Raw genomic sequence first — 20,898 nt, 5'->3', positions numbered from 1 at the left:
GTGTGACTAGTATTTAGTCACATGGTTAGTAGTTAAGCAAGTAGATAAATGCTAGTGGTTAATAATGTGGTCACTACAGTTCACTTATAGTTAAGGTTTGATTTCATAAAGGTGTGAAATGGCGATACATGGCAATAGGCCCATGAGCAGATGAGGTGGAAAATTTTGACAAATTAGATGGCAAAAAGTGGTGATGACATGGCCGAGCTACCAAATGTGTTGTTATGTCATCAATGACTGATGTAGAGCCAGCTAATCAGAGAGTTCCATGTGGCCAATGCCTAGTCAACTAGGTTTAACCTAAAGTGAAAATTGGGAGAAATTTCAAAACTACAAAAAATAAATATTTTATTCATTTTTAAGAAATGAACATACAAGTTTTTTAAATTAAAAGTTGATTTTGTCATATAGTTTCAACTTTAGCTTTAAAATGAAATATTTGCAAAATTTTAAGGCCTGTAAACCAATTTTGAACTTGCAACTTTAAATGGTTGCCCTGAGTATTTCTTTGGGGCCAATATAGGCTTATCATATGTCATTGGAAAGCTCTTAATATCTACTTCTTAGATATACCCTCAGATTGTACATATGTATTAGTGGGAAGTAGCACTGATCAGTTTTGTCTAAGATATTTCATCTACATCCTGGTGTAGGTAGTTCAGATTTAGTTTGTGGCTAATGGGTTAGATGGGTATGCACCAAACTTGGAGAGATTCATCTTAGCATTATTATTTTGCATCCAAATTAGTTTGGTAGGAGTTTTGGAAAAAAATTTCAACAAATCAGATATTTTATTAGAAATGAGGTTTTCTCATCATTCAGAGAGATATTTTTAGAGTATGTTATGCATAATGATGGGTTTGATCTAGTTTTTAGTTGTAGAGAAAAGGTAGAGGCTTGGATTCAACAAATTGAGGAATTTCAAGTAGACAAATGATACCATCAAATCAAATCTAGGATTTCTTCCTTCTTCCACATCTTTCTTTCTTCTCTCATTATATCAGGTTGGTTTTAGGCTTTTGGAGAATTTTCCATAGTTGTAATACCACCTAGTTTGGATGTTGTTGGTTCTAGACTATTGACAAGAGCTCTAGCTATGATTCTAATATTCTCCTCAGCATTTCTCTTATATGAATAACAACAAAAAAGATAGAGTATAGTTTTAATCTAGTGGTGTGTTTATGATTCTTTCATATATCCTAAATGTACTTGTTTCAAATGAATGAATACAAAGAGCAACAAGTTATTTAGTTTCATTCTGAAGTCTTGTCTCTCACCTCTGTTGTTTGTAGAGTTTTGTGATCTTTGGGAAAATAACATAGGTCCAATTGCATATGGTTTTGAGCTATATATCTTGATGTATTTTTCTTTTTGTTCAAGGAATCAAGTAAATTCTTGATATATTTTGATATGGTTGCAAATTTCATGAGAAGGATGTCTATTAAGTATGAGACCATTCAGATTGAACATTGATGTCTAATTCACAAAGTAATAAGATAGATATGATATCTTGATGTATGAAATATATCTCTGATATCCTAGATGCATGTTGTGATTTATAGAATACCCAATGGATATGGGACTGATTAACTATAGGATCAATTCAACTTGTTTTTTTTTTCATATGTGGGGTTTTGCTAATTCAAAATCAAATATCAATTATCCATTTTCTCTTTTTGTTTAGGAGTTGAAAGAATACCCTCACTCATTTTGTGTGTCTCATAGGTTTTTTTAAACTTTCTACTACATACCTTTGTTATTGCATGAGTATAGGAGAAATATGGGTTTAATCTACTTTGTATATATTTAGATGTGTGCTTTGAACTGGTACCATATGAATGAATCTAAAGGCCTACCCACCTAAGTTTTGTAAAACTTGAAGTGGAAGAATGAGTTTAGCCTTATACTTGGCCTAGGTTCTTGACAAATTGTGTCTATTATAGGAGATAACTTCCCCTAGATGCAAACTTGTCTTATCTACCTGGAAGTTAAAATCACTATTAAATCAAGATTCAACAAAATGACAACTCTCTTGGGGAGTAGAGTTGCAATGCTTTATAAAAGGAGTTTGAATATTTGTTCTACCTTATTCATGACAGAAGTACTTAAGAGTTGGATTAAAATTGTGTGTTCTAACCATAGTAAGTTTATCATCAATTAGTTTAGCTAGATAATTTTTTTAAGTGTTGTTGCAAAATTCAGAATCAAGAATAACCAAATGTATTTTCCTTTTTTTCTAAGTGTACAAATCTCCAAAAATGGTTTGATGATCTAGAAGTTTTCCTATAAGTTGAAGGTTTAGTTCATATTTTTTAAGTGAAAAATTATGTTTTAAAATATTTATCACAAGAATGAGTGGTGACTGTAAAAGATCTTTGTACAAGTTCCTAATTGTCTTCATTCAAGTGTTTAAAAGACTTTCAATATTTTTGTGGGGCAGATCTGAAGCTTTTTCTAATAGTTCTTAGAGAAGAAAGTTACAAGTTCTTGATTTATAAGTTTAAGTGTTGTATGCATCTACTACTTGTTGAGTTGTCATTTTGCATGATACTTAATGACAAGAATTATTTCTAACTCCTCTCTTGAAAAGATAATCTAGGATCAACTCCATGGTTCTAGATGATCTTGTGACCTACCAAAATTCACTTAGTAGAAGATAAATATGAGTGTTCATGAGGAGGTCTTTGCTGGTTTTGATCAATTTTGGATAAGATGTTGAATATTCTTGCTATCTCAAAAAAAGTAACCACAGAAAAAGAAATATATTTTTTGTATTTTTTTGTTTATAATGAATGCAGTTTTAACTATGCAACTATATGAATTTGTAAATTAACCAAATGTTTGTAAAATAAAAAAATGAAGGTAGGGTAACAAGAAATTTAAGAAAATGACTTGAAAAGTAAATCCCTAATGGACATAAGCCATAGAAACAATATGTCTACAAATTAAGCCTTTGAAAAGATCAGTAGGTAACTAATGAAAATAGGAGCAACACTTTCTTAATTCCACTAATGCAATCATTGATGGGAATTTAGTAACCGTAAGATGTTTCACTTTTCATTAGATTACAAGGCCACAAAAAGTGCATTCATGCAAGAAAAAAAGACATGCAAGAACAATAAGGTGATCTCTTCTCCAACTGAATATGTCAGCAGAATTTATAAACATGTAGAAAGCACTAGAATTAAAAGATCCCTCAATCAAAATAAAATTAAAAAAATTGGCTCCATTACATCCATGAACATACATTCACAAAATATAATACAGTCTAGCAAGAATAACTACACTCAAAATGAGAGCACCAAAAGCATATATTATTGCATCAAAATAATGGCTTGGAATACATAGTTAATTCCTTAATTTATAGGAAATATTCTCCTCAATTTGTGTTGAGAGTGAGATATCTCTTCATGCAAATATGTGCTTCTATACTAATAAAACAAATCTATTTGTAAAAACTAACTCTCTAATTGGTGCTAAGTAGGACTCCACCCTTATTTATATTATTTAATGGGTGCATGAGCCTTTACATGTCTTAAAACAAAGAAAGCATGCAAAAATAAGAAGTAGATAACAAGAAGGAAGCTATTAGATGATATAGGAGTCTCTAGAGATGCCAAAAATAGAAGCTCAACCTTCTCTAGAGGTTTGCAAGACTTGAATTATTGTCAAAATGCATTTTCAGTGCATGGACAACTCTAAATTTGGAACTAGTAGTTAAATATTGCTGTACCTCTAACTTCTTCAAAAAAATTTGATGCACCTTTGGAGAAGTGTACCTTGTGCACTTTTGATCTACTGTACCTTGAGAACTTTGTTGGGGTTCTTCATATATTTCCCCCTCCTCTAAGGGTCTTTGTTGTGCCTCTTCTTCTTGCACTAGTTACATAATTTCTTCATTGATTGGAGGGAGAGTAGTGGCCTCTAACTTGGTGATGAGGGGGCACCTTAAATTCCTTGTGGTTGAGGTAGTAATTGATTCCAATCTCCTTCCAAAAGCTGATTTGTTGGTGTATCCCTTATCTTATCTCCAATAAGTTCAGTGCCCACTAGCATGAAGTCAAAATTTGACATATTAAATTCATCATTTCCTTTATTCTCTTGCTCTTCAATCCATTGGTGTAACTCATCCTCTGAAGTAGTAACCTAAATAGGTTGTGTGGGAATGGATGGGGATATTACAGTGGAAATCCTTCTTCATTCTGACTCAATAGCCCTAGCTAGATGAGTTCTTTGACTTAAGGAAAGGCTATCCTCTTCCTCTTCTTCAAGAATGGTTTCTAGGACTAAAAGAATAGGAATAACCTTACTTTTCACTTTCTATCTCCTCATTATTTTAATTGGAGTCTTAGCCTTTTTCTTCTTAGGAGCTAATATAGAGGCTTCTTTTTCTTGAACCTATGGGGACACCTCCTGTGCTTTTTCTTTAGATCCATGTCCCTATTTTGGTGGTTGAACTTGTGGACTATCTTGAGCTTGAGTGGCTTCTTGGACTTGAGTCCCATCAACCTTGGGATCATCTTGCTATGGATAAACTCTTTTCCTTCTATTCTTTCCCTTCTGTGCCTTGAAGTACCCAACTTCCCTATCATGTTGATATAATGTCTCTGGCCTAATTGGAGATTGGGTTGTGAACATTGGTATTGTAATCTCCACCCCTCTACCTTTCACTGGCCAGGTTGTAGCTTGGAAAACTACTATTTGTGGAACTAGGTCCAACTTAAATGGTCTCTTAATCCATTCCGTGGTCAACTAGCTTATATGTCTCACCCTATGATTGATATCTACATTTTCTTCTCTATTAATTTCAACATTCATGATTGATCGATCACATATCTTATATCAATTATATAGGGGATCCAAGACATCTAAAAAGTCTTGTTGAACAACCTTTAATGGGGCCTTTATTTTTAGGGTACTGCCTACCAAATAAAGAGTCATCCTACAATAATCCCTTATCCAAATATCATGGTCATCTACTACATTCATCTAGTGATCCTCTATAGAATCTTCATGTTTAAATTATTTTCTTTCCAAGAATTGGACTCTGCCAATATTATCAAAACATGTACAAGTGTAGTTATAATCCTCCAAGGGTTATTGATCCCATTTTGAGTCAAGAGTCATGATAAATTGTTTCTTCTTGACACAAATAGACCTATGGTGATGGGCGATACCCAAGTTTTCTTATGTTATTTCCTTACTCTGTCATATGCAGATGAGAGTTGGTGTGCAATCTCTAAAAAATTGAGTCTATCACATGGATACCTAGGGAGCTCCTTGGGATTTACAATTGTACACACTACCCTTAACTAGGTGAATGTCTTGAATTAGATGTAGTAGGCACCTATTTCTATAATTTTTGCTACTGCCTCTTCTGATATCCTTTTTGTGTAGTCTCCCTCAATGAACCAACTGATTGCAAAAATGAAAGAATCATTCACTATTTAGTATTCTTTACTATGATTTGATAACTTTTTCTCACCAACTGGGGGTATAGCACATAAGGTCACGCATTAGCATCTTGCAAGTTGCCCCTATTAAATAATCCTAGGTAGTATGTTGTCCTTTTTGTTAACATATACATGAAATAAGATGTCATATAAAACCTTAGACCATTTTTGACCATCACTTTCTGTTTATCTAATTTCTCACTAAGAATTGTGGCCCAGTTAATTGGTATTTTTGTTATTTTGATGGTTTCAATGTACCATCCATATGTTTAAGTTTCCTATTACTGGTAATCCCATGATTTTGCTTAGGAGCAGTATGGAATGTCTAATGTCATCCTTCATGTAGCCTCTTGCCATATCTACTTTCCCAACTTTTCTTCCCAAAGGTGTTCTATCAATGAGATATGAATATTGAATAATTTTTGTGGCATCTTGTTCATGATCTCTATACCAAGTTTTTGCTTGATGGTATATCAATCTTATATACTAATGTGCCCTTGGAAGATGAAATACTCTCTCTATATTCCTAGGTCTTAGATCAAGAATGATCTCTCTAGTTATGCTTTTGACCACCCTCTCTTTTGAAACATTATTCTCATCCAAAGCCATGACCAACTCATAAGATTTTACTAGAATTAGGTGCGAAGTTGTGTTTACTAATCCTGATCCTATAAGTGCAGAGACCATTGGGGGCCTCTCATTTGGTTTATTGCATAAAACTTAAAATTGATTCTAGTCAATTTGACCCTTTTATGTATCTCAGATCTTTGAATGTGCATCCTAGAAGCATGATTTTGGTTAGACACCTTGAAACTTAAAAACCACTAGCTTAGGAACAATCTTTGCTATGAGGAAGGATGAATAAGAAGCCATTATATCTACTAAAAAAAAAAATCCTATTAGATTAGAAGGTGGAAAAATCAAATTTAAACAAACCCTAATTTCTAAGAAAACTAACCCTAAACTCTAAACCTCATAAAACACCTAAAAACCCTATTTTTAGCTTTGGAAGATAGTTTTTTGGTGCACCATAGACACCTTTTGGGTGCATTAGGTGCACCATATACTTAGTATTCTCTTTCAACTAAAGGGTGTGCACATTGTGCACCCTACATGGTGTGCAATGTGTGAACCATTATATTGCAAAGGTGCCTTGGTCGATTAACAATAGGGTGTGCGCCTTGCACACCTTGTGAGGTGTGCAATGTTTGCACCCTAATCCCTTAGAGGTTTAACCTTAGGAACATAAATATGGTGCATAGTTGTACACCATGGAAAGGTGCACAACTACACACCATCCTTATGATGTCTTCTCTCTTTTGATTTAGGTAAGGTGTGCATATGCATGCTTTAGATAGGTGTGCATATACAGACCTTACATAAGGTTTATGTTTATTTAGGTTTTCTTATGTTCATTTGTGAAAAAATGGTGTGCACCTTATTTAACTTTGGTGTGCATACGTGTAGGTCTAAACATTATTAGAGATGGCACACCTTAGGGGGTGTAGAGGTGCATCATTAAATGTTTTGAATACAAAAATGAGTATTAGAAGAGGGGTGAGGCCCTCAGCTTTTATAGGTCCGATGAGGAGTGCACCCTTTGGGGTGCACACCTATGCAGGTGCATAGGTGCACACTTCCAAAGGGAAGTGCTCCATGCTAGTGCATCTAGTGCACTTAGTGCACCTTAAAGGGTGCACTAGCTGCACTAGTGTGCCCCTCTTATCTAAAAAATTCACATTTTACATTCAAAATCTCTAGTTTTTGATAATTCAATTTCTCGCGTAGACGACCATGGTTGATTTAGACACTACATAGCACCCTAAAAGAAGACTTAGACCCCAAACTAGGGGTCTAGAAAAGAGAAAAAAAACACTAAGGGGTCCCCATTTCTAAAAGAAATGGGGTGTGTGTTATGAAACCACAACACTATTTTATGAAGTTAAAATGTTAGAAAGAAAATGACAGGAGTGATTTATTTTTTCTCTTAAAGGAGATGGTGGCTCTACATGATTATTATGAATGTTGTGAAGAAGTTCATGTTTACATCTATGCCAAATCAGTATATCTAGTTGCATCATCAACACTTGATGGTATTTTACTTTTCATGATTTTTCCTTCATGAAAGTTAAGTGATAAGAATGGTTGCCTCTATTCAGTCATATCAACACTGAAGAAAGAGGTATAGTTTTAAAAAGGAGTTAGATTTGAGATTTGAAAAAGGTAGTTTACCAAGTTATGAAGGTGTTTGTGAAGATATTGTAAATTTAAGAAAGGAACTCTATAATTAGGTTATCAATTTCATAAGAAATATAGTAGGAAGCATTCAAGATATAAATGAAGCTCAAGTTTATATTTAGTTTAATTCAACACTCATTGAGATGCATATTTATTTAAGACCCAAGGAATCTTCATTTCCCATTGTTTTCCTAGAAGTTTCTATGCTTGATTCAGTTGACTAGCCAACACATTTAAGAATACAAAAGATTCTACAAATTGAAGAATCCTTAAAGAAAATTGAGAGTTATTAGATTGACAATGAATGCTATTTTGAATCTTCTTATAGTGATAGTGGATGTTCTAAAAGTTAGAATGAATGTGATGAATCCATAGATAATGATAAATTGTCTTCCAATTGTAAAGAAAAGGATTCAAGTTTTAGTGAATTAGACGATTCCATTTAGCATAAGAAATATGGATATATACTAAAAATGAATCATGTGATAATATGTGTGAGAGTTAAGAAAATTATAGTAGCAATAGGGATAACTATTCTTGTGATGAAAATGAGTATGGTGATGTACCAAGTGATGAGGTAATTTGTAGAGAAGAGGAAACATATTATGGTAAGAATTCTAATTTTTCATATTTCTATATTGATATTACTGTAGTTATAAGCATTTCAGATCATCCAAATTATGATCATAGTTAGGAAGAATAGACTTGTGATGAAGTCTTGCTAATAACTGATGAAATTTCAAAACTACTGGCTCATGATTGTGAAAGGCATGCCAATCTTTCTAAAGATTCTCATGATTTCCCTTGTTATGTATTTTCTCAAGATGAAGTCATTTTTCCAAATTTTGATATTGAAATTAATACAAAATTAGAATATTTTGCATCTAGTTTTGTAGGTGTATATGATAGTAGTCCAAATGTCAATACAGATAACAACTTATCTAAAATAGGGAGTGTTACTAAGGTGAGATTTAGTACTGATTCAAATTTAGCTTATATTGATGATGTTGTAATAAGTTTTGATAGTTAGTATGATGACAAGGAAAGGGCCAGAATTTATGAGTTTGATTCTAAGGTTTCCTTTTGTGCTAATGGGTCTAGTAATGATAACTTTGATAGTTTGATAGATTCAAAGTTCATTCCAATGATTTTTTGAAGAAAGACAATGACAATAATCAATGTGTTAACTTGGTAACTAATCCATTGTTTGAAGAATGTGAAGGACTTTCAGAATTTTTTGAATCTAATTAGTTGAGAAACAAGATTTCAAATAAGGAGAAATACAAGTTCATATCCCCTTCAAAAATGGTTACAAAAGGTGAGTTTCAAATTCATGATATATGTGATTCCTTCAATCAAGTATAGTGCAAGCCCTTTGTATTTCCATTCGGTAGCATGCATAAGTCTTTTGATGGAAATTAATTTCTATTTGATTTTGAAATCAAAGAGCATGATGACTAATACTTTCATAATGAGCAAGTTGTAGGAAAAGATTCTAGATTTTACATGCATTATGAAAGTGAAGATGTAGAGTTTGTTTTTCCATGAGAATTGATTGAAGATGCTAATCTTACTGGTGAACTTTATGGATGTGATATTCCCAAATTACCTCATGAAATAAATCAGTTTTATGAAATAGGTAAGAAATTTTGTTGAAGTTTGGTGGCTTAGGGTTGTCATTTATACAATTTAGGAGTAAATTTCTTGCTTCCAATAAAGTTGTTCAAGAAAAAGGTTTGGAGTAGTATAGTTATTCCAAAGATTTAAATCCTTTGCATGACTACAAGGGATATGCATCCCCAAATAGATCCATTGTTGGGACTCAAAATTGAAGCACTGATTTTGAGTACCATTCTAAAAATTGAGTTAAATTTAGCCCGTATAAGAGCTTTTCATGCATACGTAACCAACTATCATTTTGAGGCCTATGATGTGTTTCATGTATTTAAAACCTTTAATTCAATATATACATGTGTCCAATGGTGATAAGCTATCATTCTGAGTCATTCTATGAAGTGTCATTTTGAGCATTGTTCATATCGACATTTTTACCCAAGTGTCAAATGATAATAAGAAGCCTAGTTTGCATTTGACTATCTTGCACCCAATAAATTCTCATGGCTTTCCACTATGGGAATGTTTATTATGCATATTAGAGAACCTATTTTTCTTATTTCAAGTCATTTTGATATGTTTTGACCAGGTTTTGATTCCCTCAAAGTTGGTTGTTTATTGTTGTCATGCTCATGGATATTGTTTAGAATTCCAGGTAGCCCTTTTTGAATAGTTATAAATTTGACTCAATTGACCTTATTGAGAAAATTATTTTTGTGCTATATTCTAGGGGTCAAAGAAATGCTATGTTCTAGATTTGAACCTATGACAAATCTGTTTGACTAGTTTTCAAACATGATTCCAAATGCAAGTTATGATGTTTCACTAGTGTCTAAAAGTGAAAATTGATTAATAGTCCTATTTAGGATGTTATAAGTCTAAAATTATAATATATCAAGCCAAATTGATTGTACCATTATGTTCTAATTTGAAAATACTTTAAGTGTTTCAATTTTCAAGTCTTGGCGAATCCATTTGCACACTTTCCTAGGTCTATTATGTTTGTAAAAATCACTATTCTCCTAGTGTTCCTAGATCTGCAATTTTGAGAACCCAACTTTGATTGCTTGCCAATTTTTCTTAGTTATTCTTCATTAGCCCAAATTATAGAATTATACTCTCCACATGACAATAAACTAATGCCATAGATTTTGCCCCCCTAAGTGATCATATGACCTATTTTCAAAGTCAAATTTGAACACGTCCTAACATGTTTGATTGCAGGTAGTTTGAAAAGTATAATTTTGATAGTTAATAAATTTTAACTAAAAGGTCATCATCAAGAAATATTTTGCAGACTAAAAGAGTATTAGAAAGAGAGAAAGTATGTCAGGTGCTAAGAATATGTTAGTTGTTTTAGTTAGATTTTTAAAGCCAATTCAAAGGACTCCTATTAAAAACTTGACACTCTACATAAAATGACAAAACTTGACACTGTGTAAAACTCATTGACCAATGCTCATTTAAACTAGTAGGATGCAGGTGGCCACACCTAGCATAATGTAGGAGACTAGATAGAGTGCTATCATTGTCCCTTTAAACCATCCATTTTTATTAAAATGGAAAAGTGTCTGTAGAATGATGAGTTTGGGGTGCATTCCTATAACTAGATGAATCATCTACACACTTCCACCAATATTTTTGTAAACCATTCTCATTAACATATTTCCCAAATCATGTTTCCTCTCATATGTTTCAAATGCCCCTAAAATTTTAACGCAATAAATCATAACTAAAAGGAGGAGTTATCATAGTAGTTTTGTTTAGGGAAGCAACAATGTTAACCTGTGTGTGTATTATTGCACATGACTATAATATGAGTTTTGAGGCTCCACCCTTGTCAAATTTAATTGCAAAACTGATTGCATGAAAGGCTAGTTGCATGAAAATACATAGAGGAGCAGATGTAGAGTTTCCAAACGTCGATATCCTAGCCCATAACATTCATAGGTTACTGAGAAGAATAAATGAAAATAAAGGAGAACCACATTCCTCTATCCTTGCAAAGAATGGTACTTTTCTTTCCAATGATTTTAATGTTATGTTTTTGGCATTTATGATTTATAAATTAGAAGACATGTTTGCAGTTTATGAGTATTTTGCATAGATGTAGGGAGGGCCAAAATGTTAGATTTCTTGTAGAAAGGTCTTAAAAATGGGCTTTATATGAGAACACATTGTATTGAAGTGTCTAAAAGGCATCCACCTTTTGAGACACATTCCTTGCGTGTGGATTCTAGACAGCTAGCCTAGTAGGTTAGAGACAAATTTTGAACAACCAAACACATGACATAGGGATGACATAAAGATTTCTCTGTTGGTTTTTTTACAACTACTAGGTTGTTCTAAACCTAATACTAGGATGCACAAGATGAAAAAAAACTAAGGACTAGATAGGTCCTATATTCAACAAGATTGATTTTAGCTATGAGCCAACTTCAATAGAATACACTAGACTCTCTACACTTTAGGCACCATAGGGCCAAGATAGGTGTACCTCAGGGATATGAATGTGATGGGTTATTTGATTCTCTCTTTAGACACTTTATCACTTAAACTTATTCTTTCAAACACATCCCTTATAGTAGATAATGGTCATAATTTCTTCTTAGATTTGCAACAAACTTTCTGATTACAATTGCTAGTTATAACCAAAAGGAAAGCTATTACAAATAAGTGATGACCAAAATTTTTAGTTTTTTAGTATATAAAATGGAAATTTGACTTTTTATTGATACATGTATTTTACAATCAAATGAATCATCAACTTTCAACTAAAATTAATCAATCTATGCCTTATCGATTGTCATATAGAGTCAAAACTAGCAACTTTAGACCAATTTAATTGACTTGCAATTAAATTTGTCAATAGTGAACTTTAAATCCCATTCTTATCATATCCCTCTCATATATCCAAAACCCTATCACTCACTAAAAGAAATTACTTATTTTTTTGAACCAAAAGAAATCAACAAGAGACATATAATTTATCTAAACTTCATTAAACTAAAAAAAAATTGTTCACTTTGATCCCAAGATCATAGATATACAAGGAAGGAGACAAAACTTAGATACATAGATATACAAAACTTCCTTTTATATTAATTTCCTCTATAAATAAATACAATACTGATATAGACTCGTAATATAAATCATAACTTGACAACAAGATCATTCATATTCACTATATCTTCAAGTTTACAAGACTGAATGCATTCTTACAATAAAAAAAACTAGACAGATTGTAAATGACATAAAACTAAAAAATCTATAGACTTCTGACCTCTACTCCACATCTTGGGAATCCTTATAAAGGATTGTAACAAGCTTCAGATGGGAGAAGGACACATGCCAAAGCCTTAATGGAAGAGAAAAGAGGCAAGACATGTACAAAAAGTTACAATTAAGACATTCCTCTATGCTTGATCCAAAAAGAGAATGTAGTTGAAAATTCAATAAGTGGTTATTTATTGTTGAAGCTTTAACTTTCATTCTTTGTCCTCTTCTATTTTTAATAAGTAACTCCTCAACTAGCTCCTGTTGGAAGAGAATCAATCTCTCCCACCACTTCCCATACATAGATCTCCCTTTTGGTGGGCCACTCAGTTGATCTAACTTCTTCTAAGTCCTTTGTGGCTTTAGTCCACCTGGCATCTATTATGGCTTTAGACTCCACTAAAAATTTATTCAAATCTATTTCAGCTCTGAACAAGGAGTCAATTAAATTATTGAATGGGGTATCAATGTTATCTTAAAAATTTTCTATTGTGGCCTCTTGGGTTATTATTGCATTGGATGAATCAAACCACCCCTTCCATTCTTTTAATTTATTGTTTGTGTCCAAAATTTGTGGAATATATGGCTCAATTCCCTAAGATAGAACCTTCATTTTTCCTTGTATTATTTTTAGTTTTCCAGTGAAGAAACCAATTGATTCCTTTACCATTTCCGAGCCCTCCTTCACTATAATGATCTTGTCAGGAAAATCTGGCTTTTTAGCCATCAACATAATAAGCCTATCTAAGAATAGAATATATGGCCTCTAGAGATTGAATGTGGGTGATATCCATGGAAGTACATTGAAAAATTTCTCAACATCTTGTAAAGAATTATATAGTATATGGGCCTTTTGTGATTAACTCTTTAGAGTTTTAACCCTATGGCCAATCATACCTCTAAGGACAATTGTCCTTGTCTCATCACCTTACTATGTTGGTGGAGCATCTATGCTCATTCTTCTAGGCTTTGTTGTATCCTCTACCTCTAGCTTGTCTATCTGTGTTGTGGTATTTGCTATAACCTTGAATGGTTCTATTTGACTATCTTGTTCCTTGCTCTATTTTGCAATGGCAACCTGCTCTGCATTGGATAGTTTCTCTCTAAGAGATGCAACTTCATTTTCTAATCCTTGGGCCTTATCCTCAAGCTCCTCAATCTTATTTGTGTATGCATGGCTTTTCCTTAGCTCCTCCTCATATTGATTCCTAACATCAATGTAACCATGAAAGGATTTGGCCAGCCTTGTCTCTTTTTCCTTTACCTTGGCTTCATTCATAAATGAAAAGTGTTTTACAGCCTTGGAGATCTTTGCACCTAAGGTACCTTGTAGTGTCCACACTATCATGTTTCCCTATTTTATACTTTGTACACCCATCAATTTGGGATTTTTTGTTATAGGAGCCATGCTCTATACTACTAGATACTTGGCATCAATATTGAAACCATATCTTCTTTGTAGTCCACTAGTACCATATGCCTCATATGGAATAGAATTCTCTTGTCTCCTAATTTGATCAACCATAAATGCTTGTTCCAAATCCCATCTAGCCACTAGTAGCATCCCAGTCTACATTAGATCCCTTACCTTGTTAAGAGTCATGATTTCACTTAATGGATCATAGAAATGCAAATTTTCAACCAATTCTTTCTTTTGCTCGTCAGATTCACCTAGTTTCTTTTTTAACACTAGCCCACTCTGCTTGACCTTATACAAGAAGCTCCTGAACTTAGCTGATTTGATGAACTCATCATCTTCTATAGATATTTGGGCTTGGATGATCATATCATCGAACCTTGATGCAACTATTTCTAGATTAGTCAATGTATTCTTAGCTGTAATGATTTTGTCTTGTATATAACTTTGCCTTAAGTCAACAAAGTACTAACTTCTACCAGGCAGGATCTGCAATGTCCTCTATTTAACTTTTTTAGGGATATGGACAATCTTTTTCCTCTTATTTCCTTTTGTAACCCATGATGTCTCAGGGGGCTCATCTTGTTCCAACTCTAAGGACACATCAGGTTTAGGGCTATCAAGATTTTCTCTCTCATCTTCCCCAAGTGATTCCTTTGGCATTTGTTCCATAATTTCTACATCGTAAACCACCATCTTTCTTATCCTTTGTGTGTAAGGTATGTCTAGGTAGAACTCCCTTAAATTTGGGTCTAATCTATTTAGCTCCCTCTCTACCCTTAACACATCATACAACTTTGACAATTTGTTTACTGCCCCCCTAGCAACAGATTGGGAATGAGGTCTTCATGGGGTAACTCTTTGGTACTAGGAAACACATAGTTGCTTATTTCTTTGAGGGTATTCCTTAGCCAGTTATCAAGACCATACATCCTATAAGGATCAGTTAACAAATTGTAGTGGTGGATGAAAGAATGAATCTGATCTAGGGCTTCTTTTCCATTTGAAAAGTCCCCCACCTTAAAACATTAACATATGAATGTACCTCTATGTACCTTATGACTTAAATACTCCTTTTTTACCATAAATAACTGCCAAATGAATTCAAGGATGGTCAGTCTAGGGGGAATGAATTTTGACAAAATATGTAGGGGCTAGGGACAACCATAAACCCTCATCAAGGAAAAAAATGGGAATAGGAAAATATCCCCCCAATTATGATCTAATATTTTTCTCTCAAGGAGTAGGGATGGTCTTAAAAGACTCTTCAAAAGCTCAAGTTCCCTAAAGTAACCTGGGTCTTAACATTTTCATTATTATAGCATTGAAATTATTGAAAAGTGTGACATAATCAGAATAATGATAGAAAGTATCCCATACCTATGTCCATAATTAAACTATCTCTCCATTAATATTAGATGTGTGATTAATAAAGTCTATACTTATATACCCTACATTCTTATACAAGATCAAGTGCATCATTAGTGAGTAATGGTGAAAACCAAAATTTTCCATTTCTCCATTCTACGTCAGTCCAATGTTCTCCTTGATTCTTGTTAGAATATACTCAACATAGTCATATTCTCCACCATGGTAGAATTCTTGCATATCTCTGGCAATGATAAATTTTTCTCCATATACCATGTCAATTCCATCTTTACCAACTACCTTGTGGACAACATATACAAATTTCACAAAATAATTCTTAAACTTGTCCAAAGGCATCATCATCTCCACCTTCTTGGAGTCATCACCCACCTACTTCAGGTCCATAGGAATATGTTTTAGCATTGATTTCCTTGTGTAGGCTTTGGTTTTTTTCTCAAATTTTCTTTGTAGGTCAACCATGTCAACTAGTTCACTCATGGCACCATCCAATCCAAATACTTCAATAAAAGAGGCCTAGTCTAGTGTGCATAAGATAGTTCCATCCCTTCTGTAGAATAACTTGCTAGCTAGATTATATGATTTTATTAGGGCCTTTACCAAATCTACATCCACATAGACATCTAAAAAGACTAACTTTGCTAGGTTCTTCTTCCATAGATTATAAACAAGGATCTTCTTTTCTTTGTTGCAATAAAAATATATGAAAATCTCATAGCTAGTGACTCCAAGACATTTAGCATCTCTACATAGAGAATATGTGTGCATGAACACATGAGAATCTACAACATTGAAATTTGAGGATCTTAGGAACAACTTTATCCATTCTTCTACTTTCTTGTCAAACATCTTGTGAATTTGATTAGGAACACTGAAAAACTTCTACAAATAGTTATGAAAATAATAATCTACTAGCACTAAAAGCTATACAACTACTTTGAAAATTCTAATCTCTACAAATGGAAATAGATAATTGGATTATGGATTTTTTTTTTTAATCATACACTCATCAACCTTCTATGTGCATTGATACTCAACATACTTGATCTTTAAATTTAGTGCAATCTATCATCTTAGATGGAGTGTCCACATAGTCATTCTAGCACAAGAACTTCTGTGCTTTACTCAAATTCCATTGGCCTGGGTTCCTTGTCATTATTATAGCTAAAAAAATAAAAGTTCACCTTTTCACATCAAAATAGGGTTTAAAATCTTAAGATACATTGAATTCCTTCATATCATCTTAGGTGGGGAACATTGTCTCTAGAATCTTACGATTATTTAAAATCAAATGCTTTATTGCATCATTGTAAGCCTTGAAAATGGATTTCATGATCTTATGATACATCAATTACTGTGACATCAAGGACTACCTTTAAAATCTCTTACAATCTCATGAGACATAGTTTATACTCATTAGCATAGCATCTTATCTCGCCTTTACTTGACTTATAATCTTACGATTGCGGCTTAGTGGACCATTTTATAGCTTTGGAAATTATCCTTCAAACCCTTATGATGTTACAAGCACAACATTAGTGTAACATTGTGACTTAATTTTTTTATTTACGACCTCTTGACTACAATCAATAAACTAACTTCATAGCATCGAGAGTAATCTTTAGCTGCTATCATTTACCTATGACCATGTGGTGGAGGTTATGCTTTCTTTATCATATCCTTAGAAGAATCAATATTCATCTGCATGATCTCACAATACATTACTACTTCTTAGATTCATAAATCTTTGAACATGCCCTTGAGATCTTATGATCTACTACTTGTAGCATTGGAAGACAAGACTTGCCATGTGTCTTAAAAACTCATGTAAATGCACCTAGCCTCACCTTGCTTTACCACCTAATCCTTATGATCATCTCATTATCATGTCATTAGACATCCAAAAATATGCTTCCATGATCCTATGATGATGACCTTTTTGTATCTTCGAAAGCCTCCTTGTAAACCTTTACTATGTCTTGATCTCCCTCTTGTCGCAAGATCAAAACTCGACGCATTACCCTTACAATCTTTATATTCTTGTGATCTTCTAATCACCACTTTATCACATGGTTTTGAGCCCCCATTTATGCTTTTACGATCCCATGATACATTGTGTATCATAACATCAGAACTTGATTTTAAAACCTCTCCAATAGACACTTAGGATGATACAACATAAAGGGAGTCATAAGATTGGAGACCTCACCTTGAATACTTGCGATACTATGAACACATAAAAAATCTTAAGATTGGGAGACTCAAAATCTATCCCTATGATCCTCTGCTAACCCTTATATCATAACGTCGAGAGAGGGATATTTTAAGCTTACAACTAGATGTCCAATTCTTGATTGTAAGATCGTAGCATACAATTTGAAAATGGCATATATCTCCTACTTGAAATAAAAACCCAGGGTAAGGGTAAGATGATTGTGTATTTTAATGAAAATTTTCATGACAAGGGTAAAGACATAATCTTAGCATATCACATTATTCCACAAGGGAAATATTTTTGACACTGAGCTAGGGAAAAAAAACCAGGTCAGGGCATTTTTTTAGAAACTAAAAATAAATGAAATACAAAAACCCTAACAATACAACTCAATATATACATATTTTTCATATTGAATGTGCAAAATTTTAGCACAATAAAAATAAGGACTATCAGTGGCTCTGTCTAGGGATGATGGATACTTGTATCCATACAAGAATTCAAAATCTCTAGTTAAAGTAGACCAAATAAATTACAACCTAAGACAAATTTTTTGAGAATATAAAAGGATATATACATATATATACATAGGCTATAAACACATGTAAATGAATTTACAAATGTATAAGTATATATAAACCTAACTATTGTTCATGGAAAATAAATACCTTCAACAAAATTATTTCTTCAAGAATTGTCCATGAACTGGTGATTCAAGAAAGTCTCCTAATAATTCTTTGATGAAATATGACTTCTCTCTCGAAGTAGAATCAAATAGATAGGGACCAAGCTAGATAGGATCAAATTTTCCATGCTTGCTATTATCCTCAATCCTTGCATTCCACATTAGGAGTAAGTCATCTGGGTCAAATTTTCTTGACATTTCCCTCCTATCATATAGATGTTTTGTCTAAAACTACAATTTTATATTTTTAGCACAAGCCTCTTTCCTTGTCTTATTCAACCCAACCAATTCATCCATCCTTTCCTACATATCATCAATGATATCTTCACCATACATCTAGATGTAATTATACAAACCTATTACATTGTCATGAGGCATTCTATCCTAGATTCCATATACAAGGTCAAAAGGTACAACACATATTGTCTTCTTTACTGCCACTCTATCAGCCTAGACTACCAACTATAAATTAGAGTCCCATGTCTTCTTGTTTTCATCCAAAGTCTTTTTTATGACTTTCAACAATCTTTTGTTAGTGGATTTAGCCTGTCCATTTCCTTGTTGATGATAAGTGATGAAGTTGACCTAGTAATACCATATTTGTCATAAAAATTGATAAATTCATTAGATCTAAAGCACATAGCATTATTAGTCACTATTTTCTCACGACACCCAAACCTTGTAATAATGTTATTTAGTAGGAAATTATTTACCACCTTACTAATATCTTTTCTTGTAGGGATGGTCTCAACCCACTTTGTAAAGTAATAAGTTGCAACAGGTATCCATGAGTAGCTACTACTAGACTTGGTTAATATTTTTCCTATGAATTCCATCCCTCATTGTTGACAAGGTGCCTATACTTCAACAGATTTCAAGGGAAAATTTCTAGAAAACTTTAGTTTTCCAGCAAATTTTTGTCAAGAGTCACATCTTCTAACATGGATTTGGGTATCCTTGAATAGACTAGGCCACCAAAAGTCTATCCTCATGACTTTATGGGTATTAGTCATTGCCATGTAATGCTCACCACATACCCCTAAATGCATCTCATTCAATAATCTTTCTAATTCATCTCGATCAATGCATTTCAAGAGTACTCCTTCAAAATTTCTCCAATGTAGACTTCCATTCACAATAATGCACCTAACTGAATGCAATTTTATTGTCCTCTTTTCATTATCTATTAGATGGGGTAGAGCTTGTATATGTTGTAAATATATATATATATATATATATATATATATATATATATGTTACATCTTTATACTAGTCACATTCATCCATATCACATGTATTAGAGCTGAGGTCCTCATTGGTTGAACCATAAGCTTTGCTAGTCCTTGACCTCTTACTAACTTGGTGATTTAGATGTCAATATTGAATTATTGGATTCGGTTGATCAATTTGCACCTTCTAATAGATACCTCCTATTAAGAAAAATATCCTTAATGGTTGTACTAGGTAAAAATTCAATAACATCAACACCAACTAAGTAGCATCTAAAGGCCTTAAAATATTTGACAAGTACATACACTTTCTTCTCATTGATTTCATACTTGAGTTCTATAGGTTGAAGAGATTTTCTAAACAATGCAATTGGTTGTTCATGATCATTCTTATTTTTCTATAATAGGACTATTGCTATGGTATAAAAGGATGCAAAATAAAAGATATGCATATGATTTCCATAATCAGGATTCCTAGGGACTAGTGCATTCTTAATGGCATTTAAATATGTTGGAAGGCCATAGTAGGTTCACCTTTCCAATAGATAGTTACTCCCTTCTAGAGCATTTTTGAGATTAGTGTGCTAATTTCAGCAAAATTGGTTACAAATCTCCTTAAAAATAACTTTCCCAAAGAAATATTGTATACCTTTGACATTCTTGGGCTTTGGTACCTTGTCAATTTATGCTACTCTTTCAGGGTCAATCATAACCCCTTCCTTTGATACTATATGACCAAGTAATTTTTCCTCTATCACTCTAAAGGTACATTTTTTAGGTTTCAAGGAGACACCATACTCTAAGGCTTTAATAAAAATATTTTCTACATTCTTGCAATGTTCTTTAGCCTTCTTTGAATATGTAGTTAGATCATCCTAATATACAACCATAAACTTGTCAATATATTATTTAAAATCTACATCCATAGCTCTTTGAAATGTTTCCCCTGCATTGATTAGGCCAAAAGGCATTCTTACATATACATAAGTTCCCCAAGGTGTAGTGAAAGTTGTCTTGAATTTCTCTTTCTCATCTACCAAGACCTTGTTATATATTGAGAAACCATCCATCATGGACATTCATTCTAAACTAGTAACTTGCTTCAACATGGCTTCCGTATTAGGCAACCCATAGTTATCCTTTAAAGATGCAATATTGAGGTTTCTGAAATCAACACATACCCTGATATCCCCATTCTTTTTCTTAACTAGCACTAAATTAGACACCCATGAGGTATGTCTAATTGGTTTGATAATCCCCCCATCCCTAAGTTTCATAAGTTCTTCTTGCATTTTAGGGGCTAGAGTGGGATTAATAGGCCTTTCTTTCTACTTAAATGGTTTGAAATTTTCCTTTAGAGGTATTACATGTTGGAAAAGGTCTTG

General features: G+C 33.1%; 1 pseudogene; it reads right to left on the bottom strand.

Annotated features, from left to right (window-relative positions):
• LOC149557764 (cell division cycle 20.2, cofactor of APC complex-like) overlaps nucleotides 1-14,694 on the bottom strand; it is a 52,988-nt pseudogene extending 38,294 nt beyond the window's left edge.
• Nucleotides 14,695-20,898: the final 6,204 nt, after the last annotated feature.

Source organism: Cupressus sempervirens, chromosome 5 (assembly GCF_028749045.1).
Source record: "Cupressus sempervirens isolate cs-2001-9-10 chromosome 5, ASM2874904v1, whole genome shotgun sequence".
NCBI lineage: Eukaryota > Viridiplantae > Streptophyta > Pinopsida > Cupressales > Cupressaceae > Cupressus > Cupressus sempervirens.
Note: the sequence above shows the minus strand (reverse complement) of the source record. Positions and strands in the feature narration are given on the sequence as shown.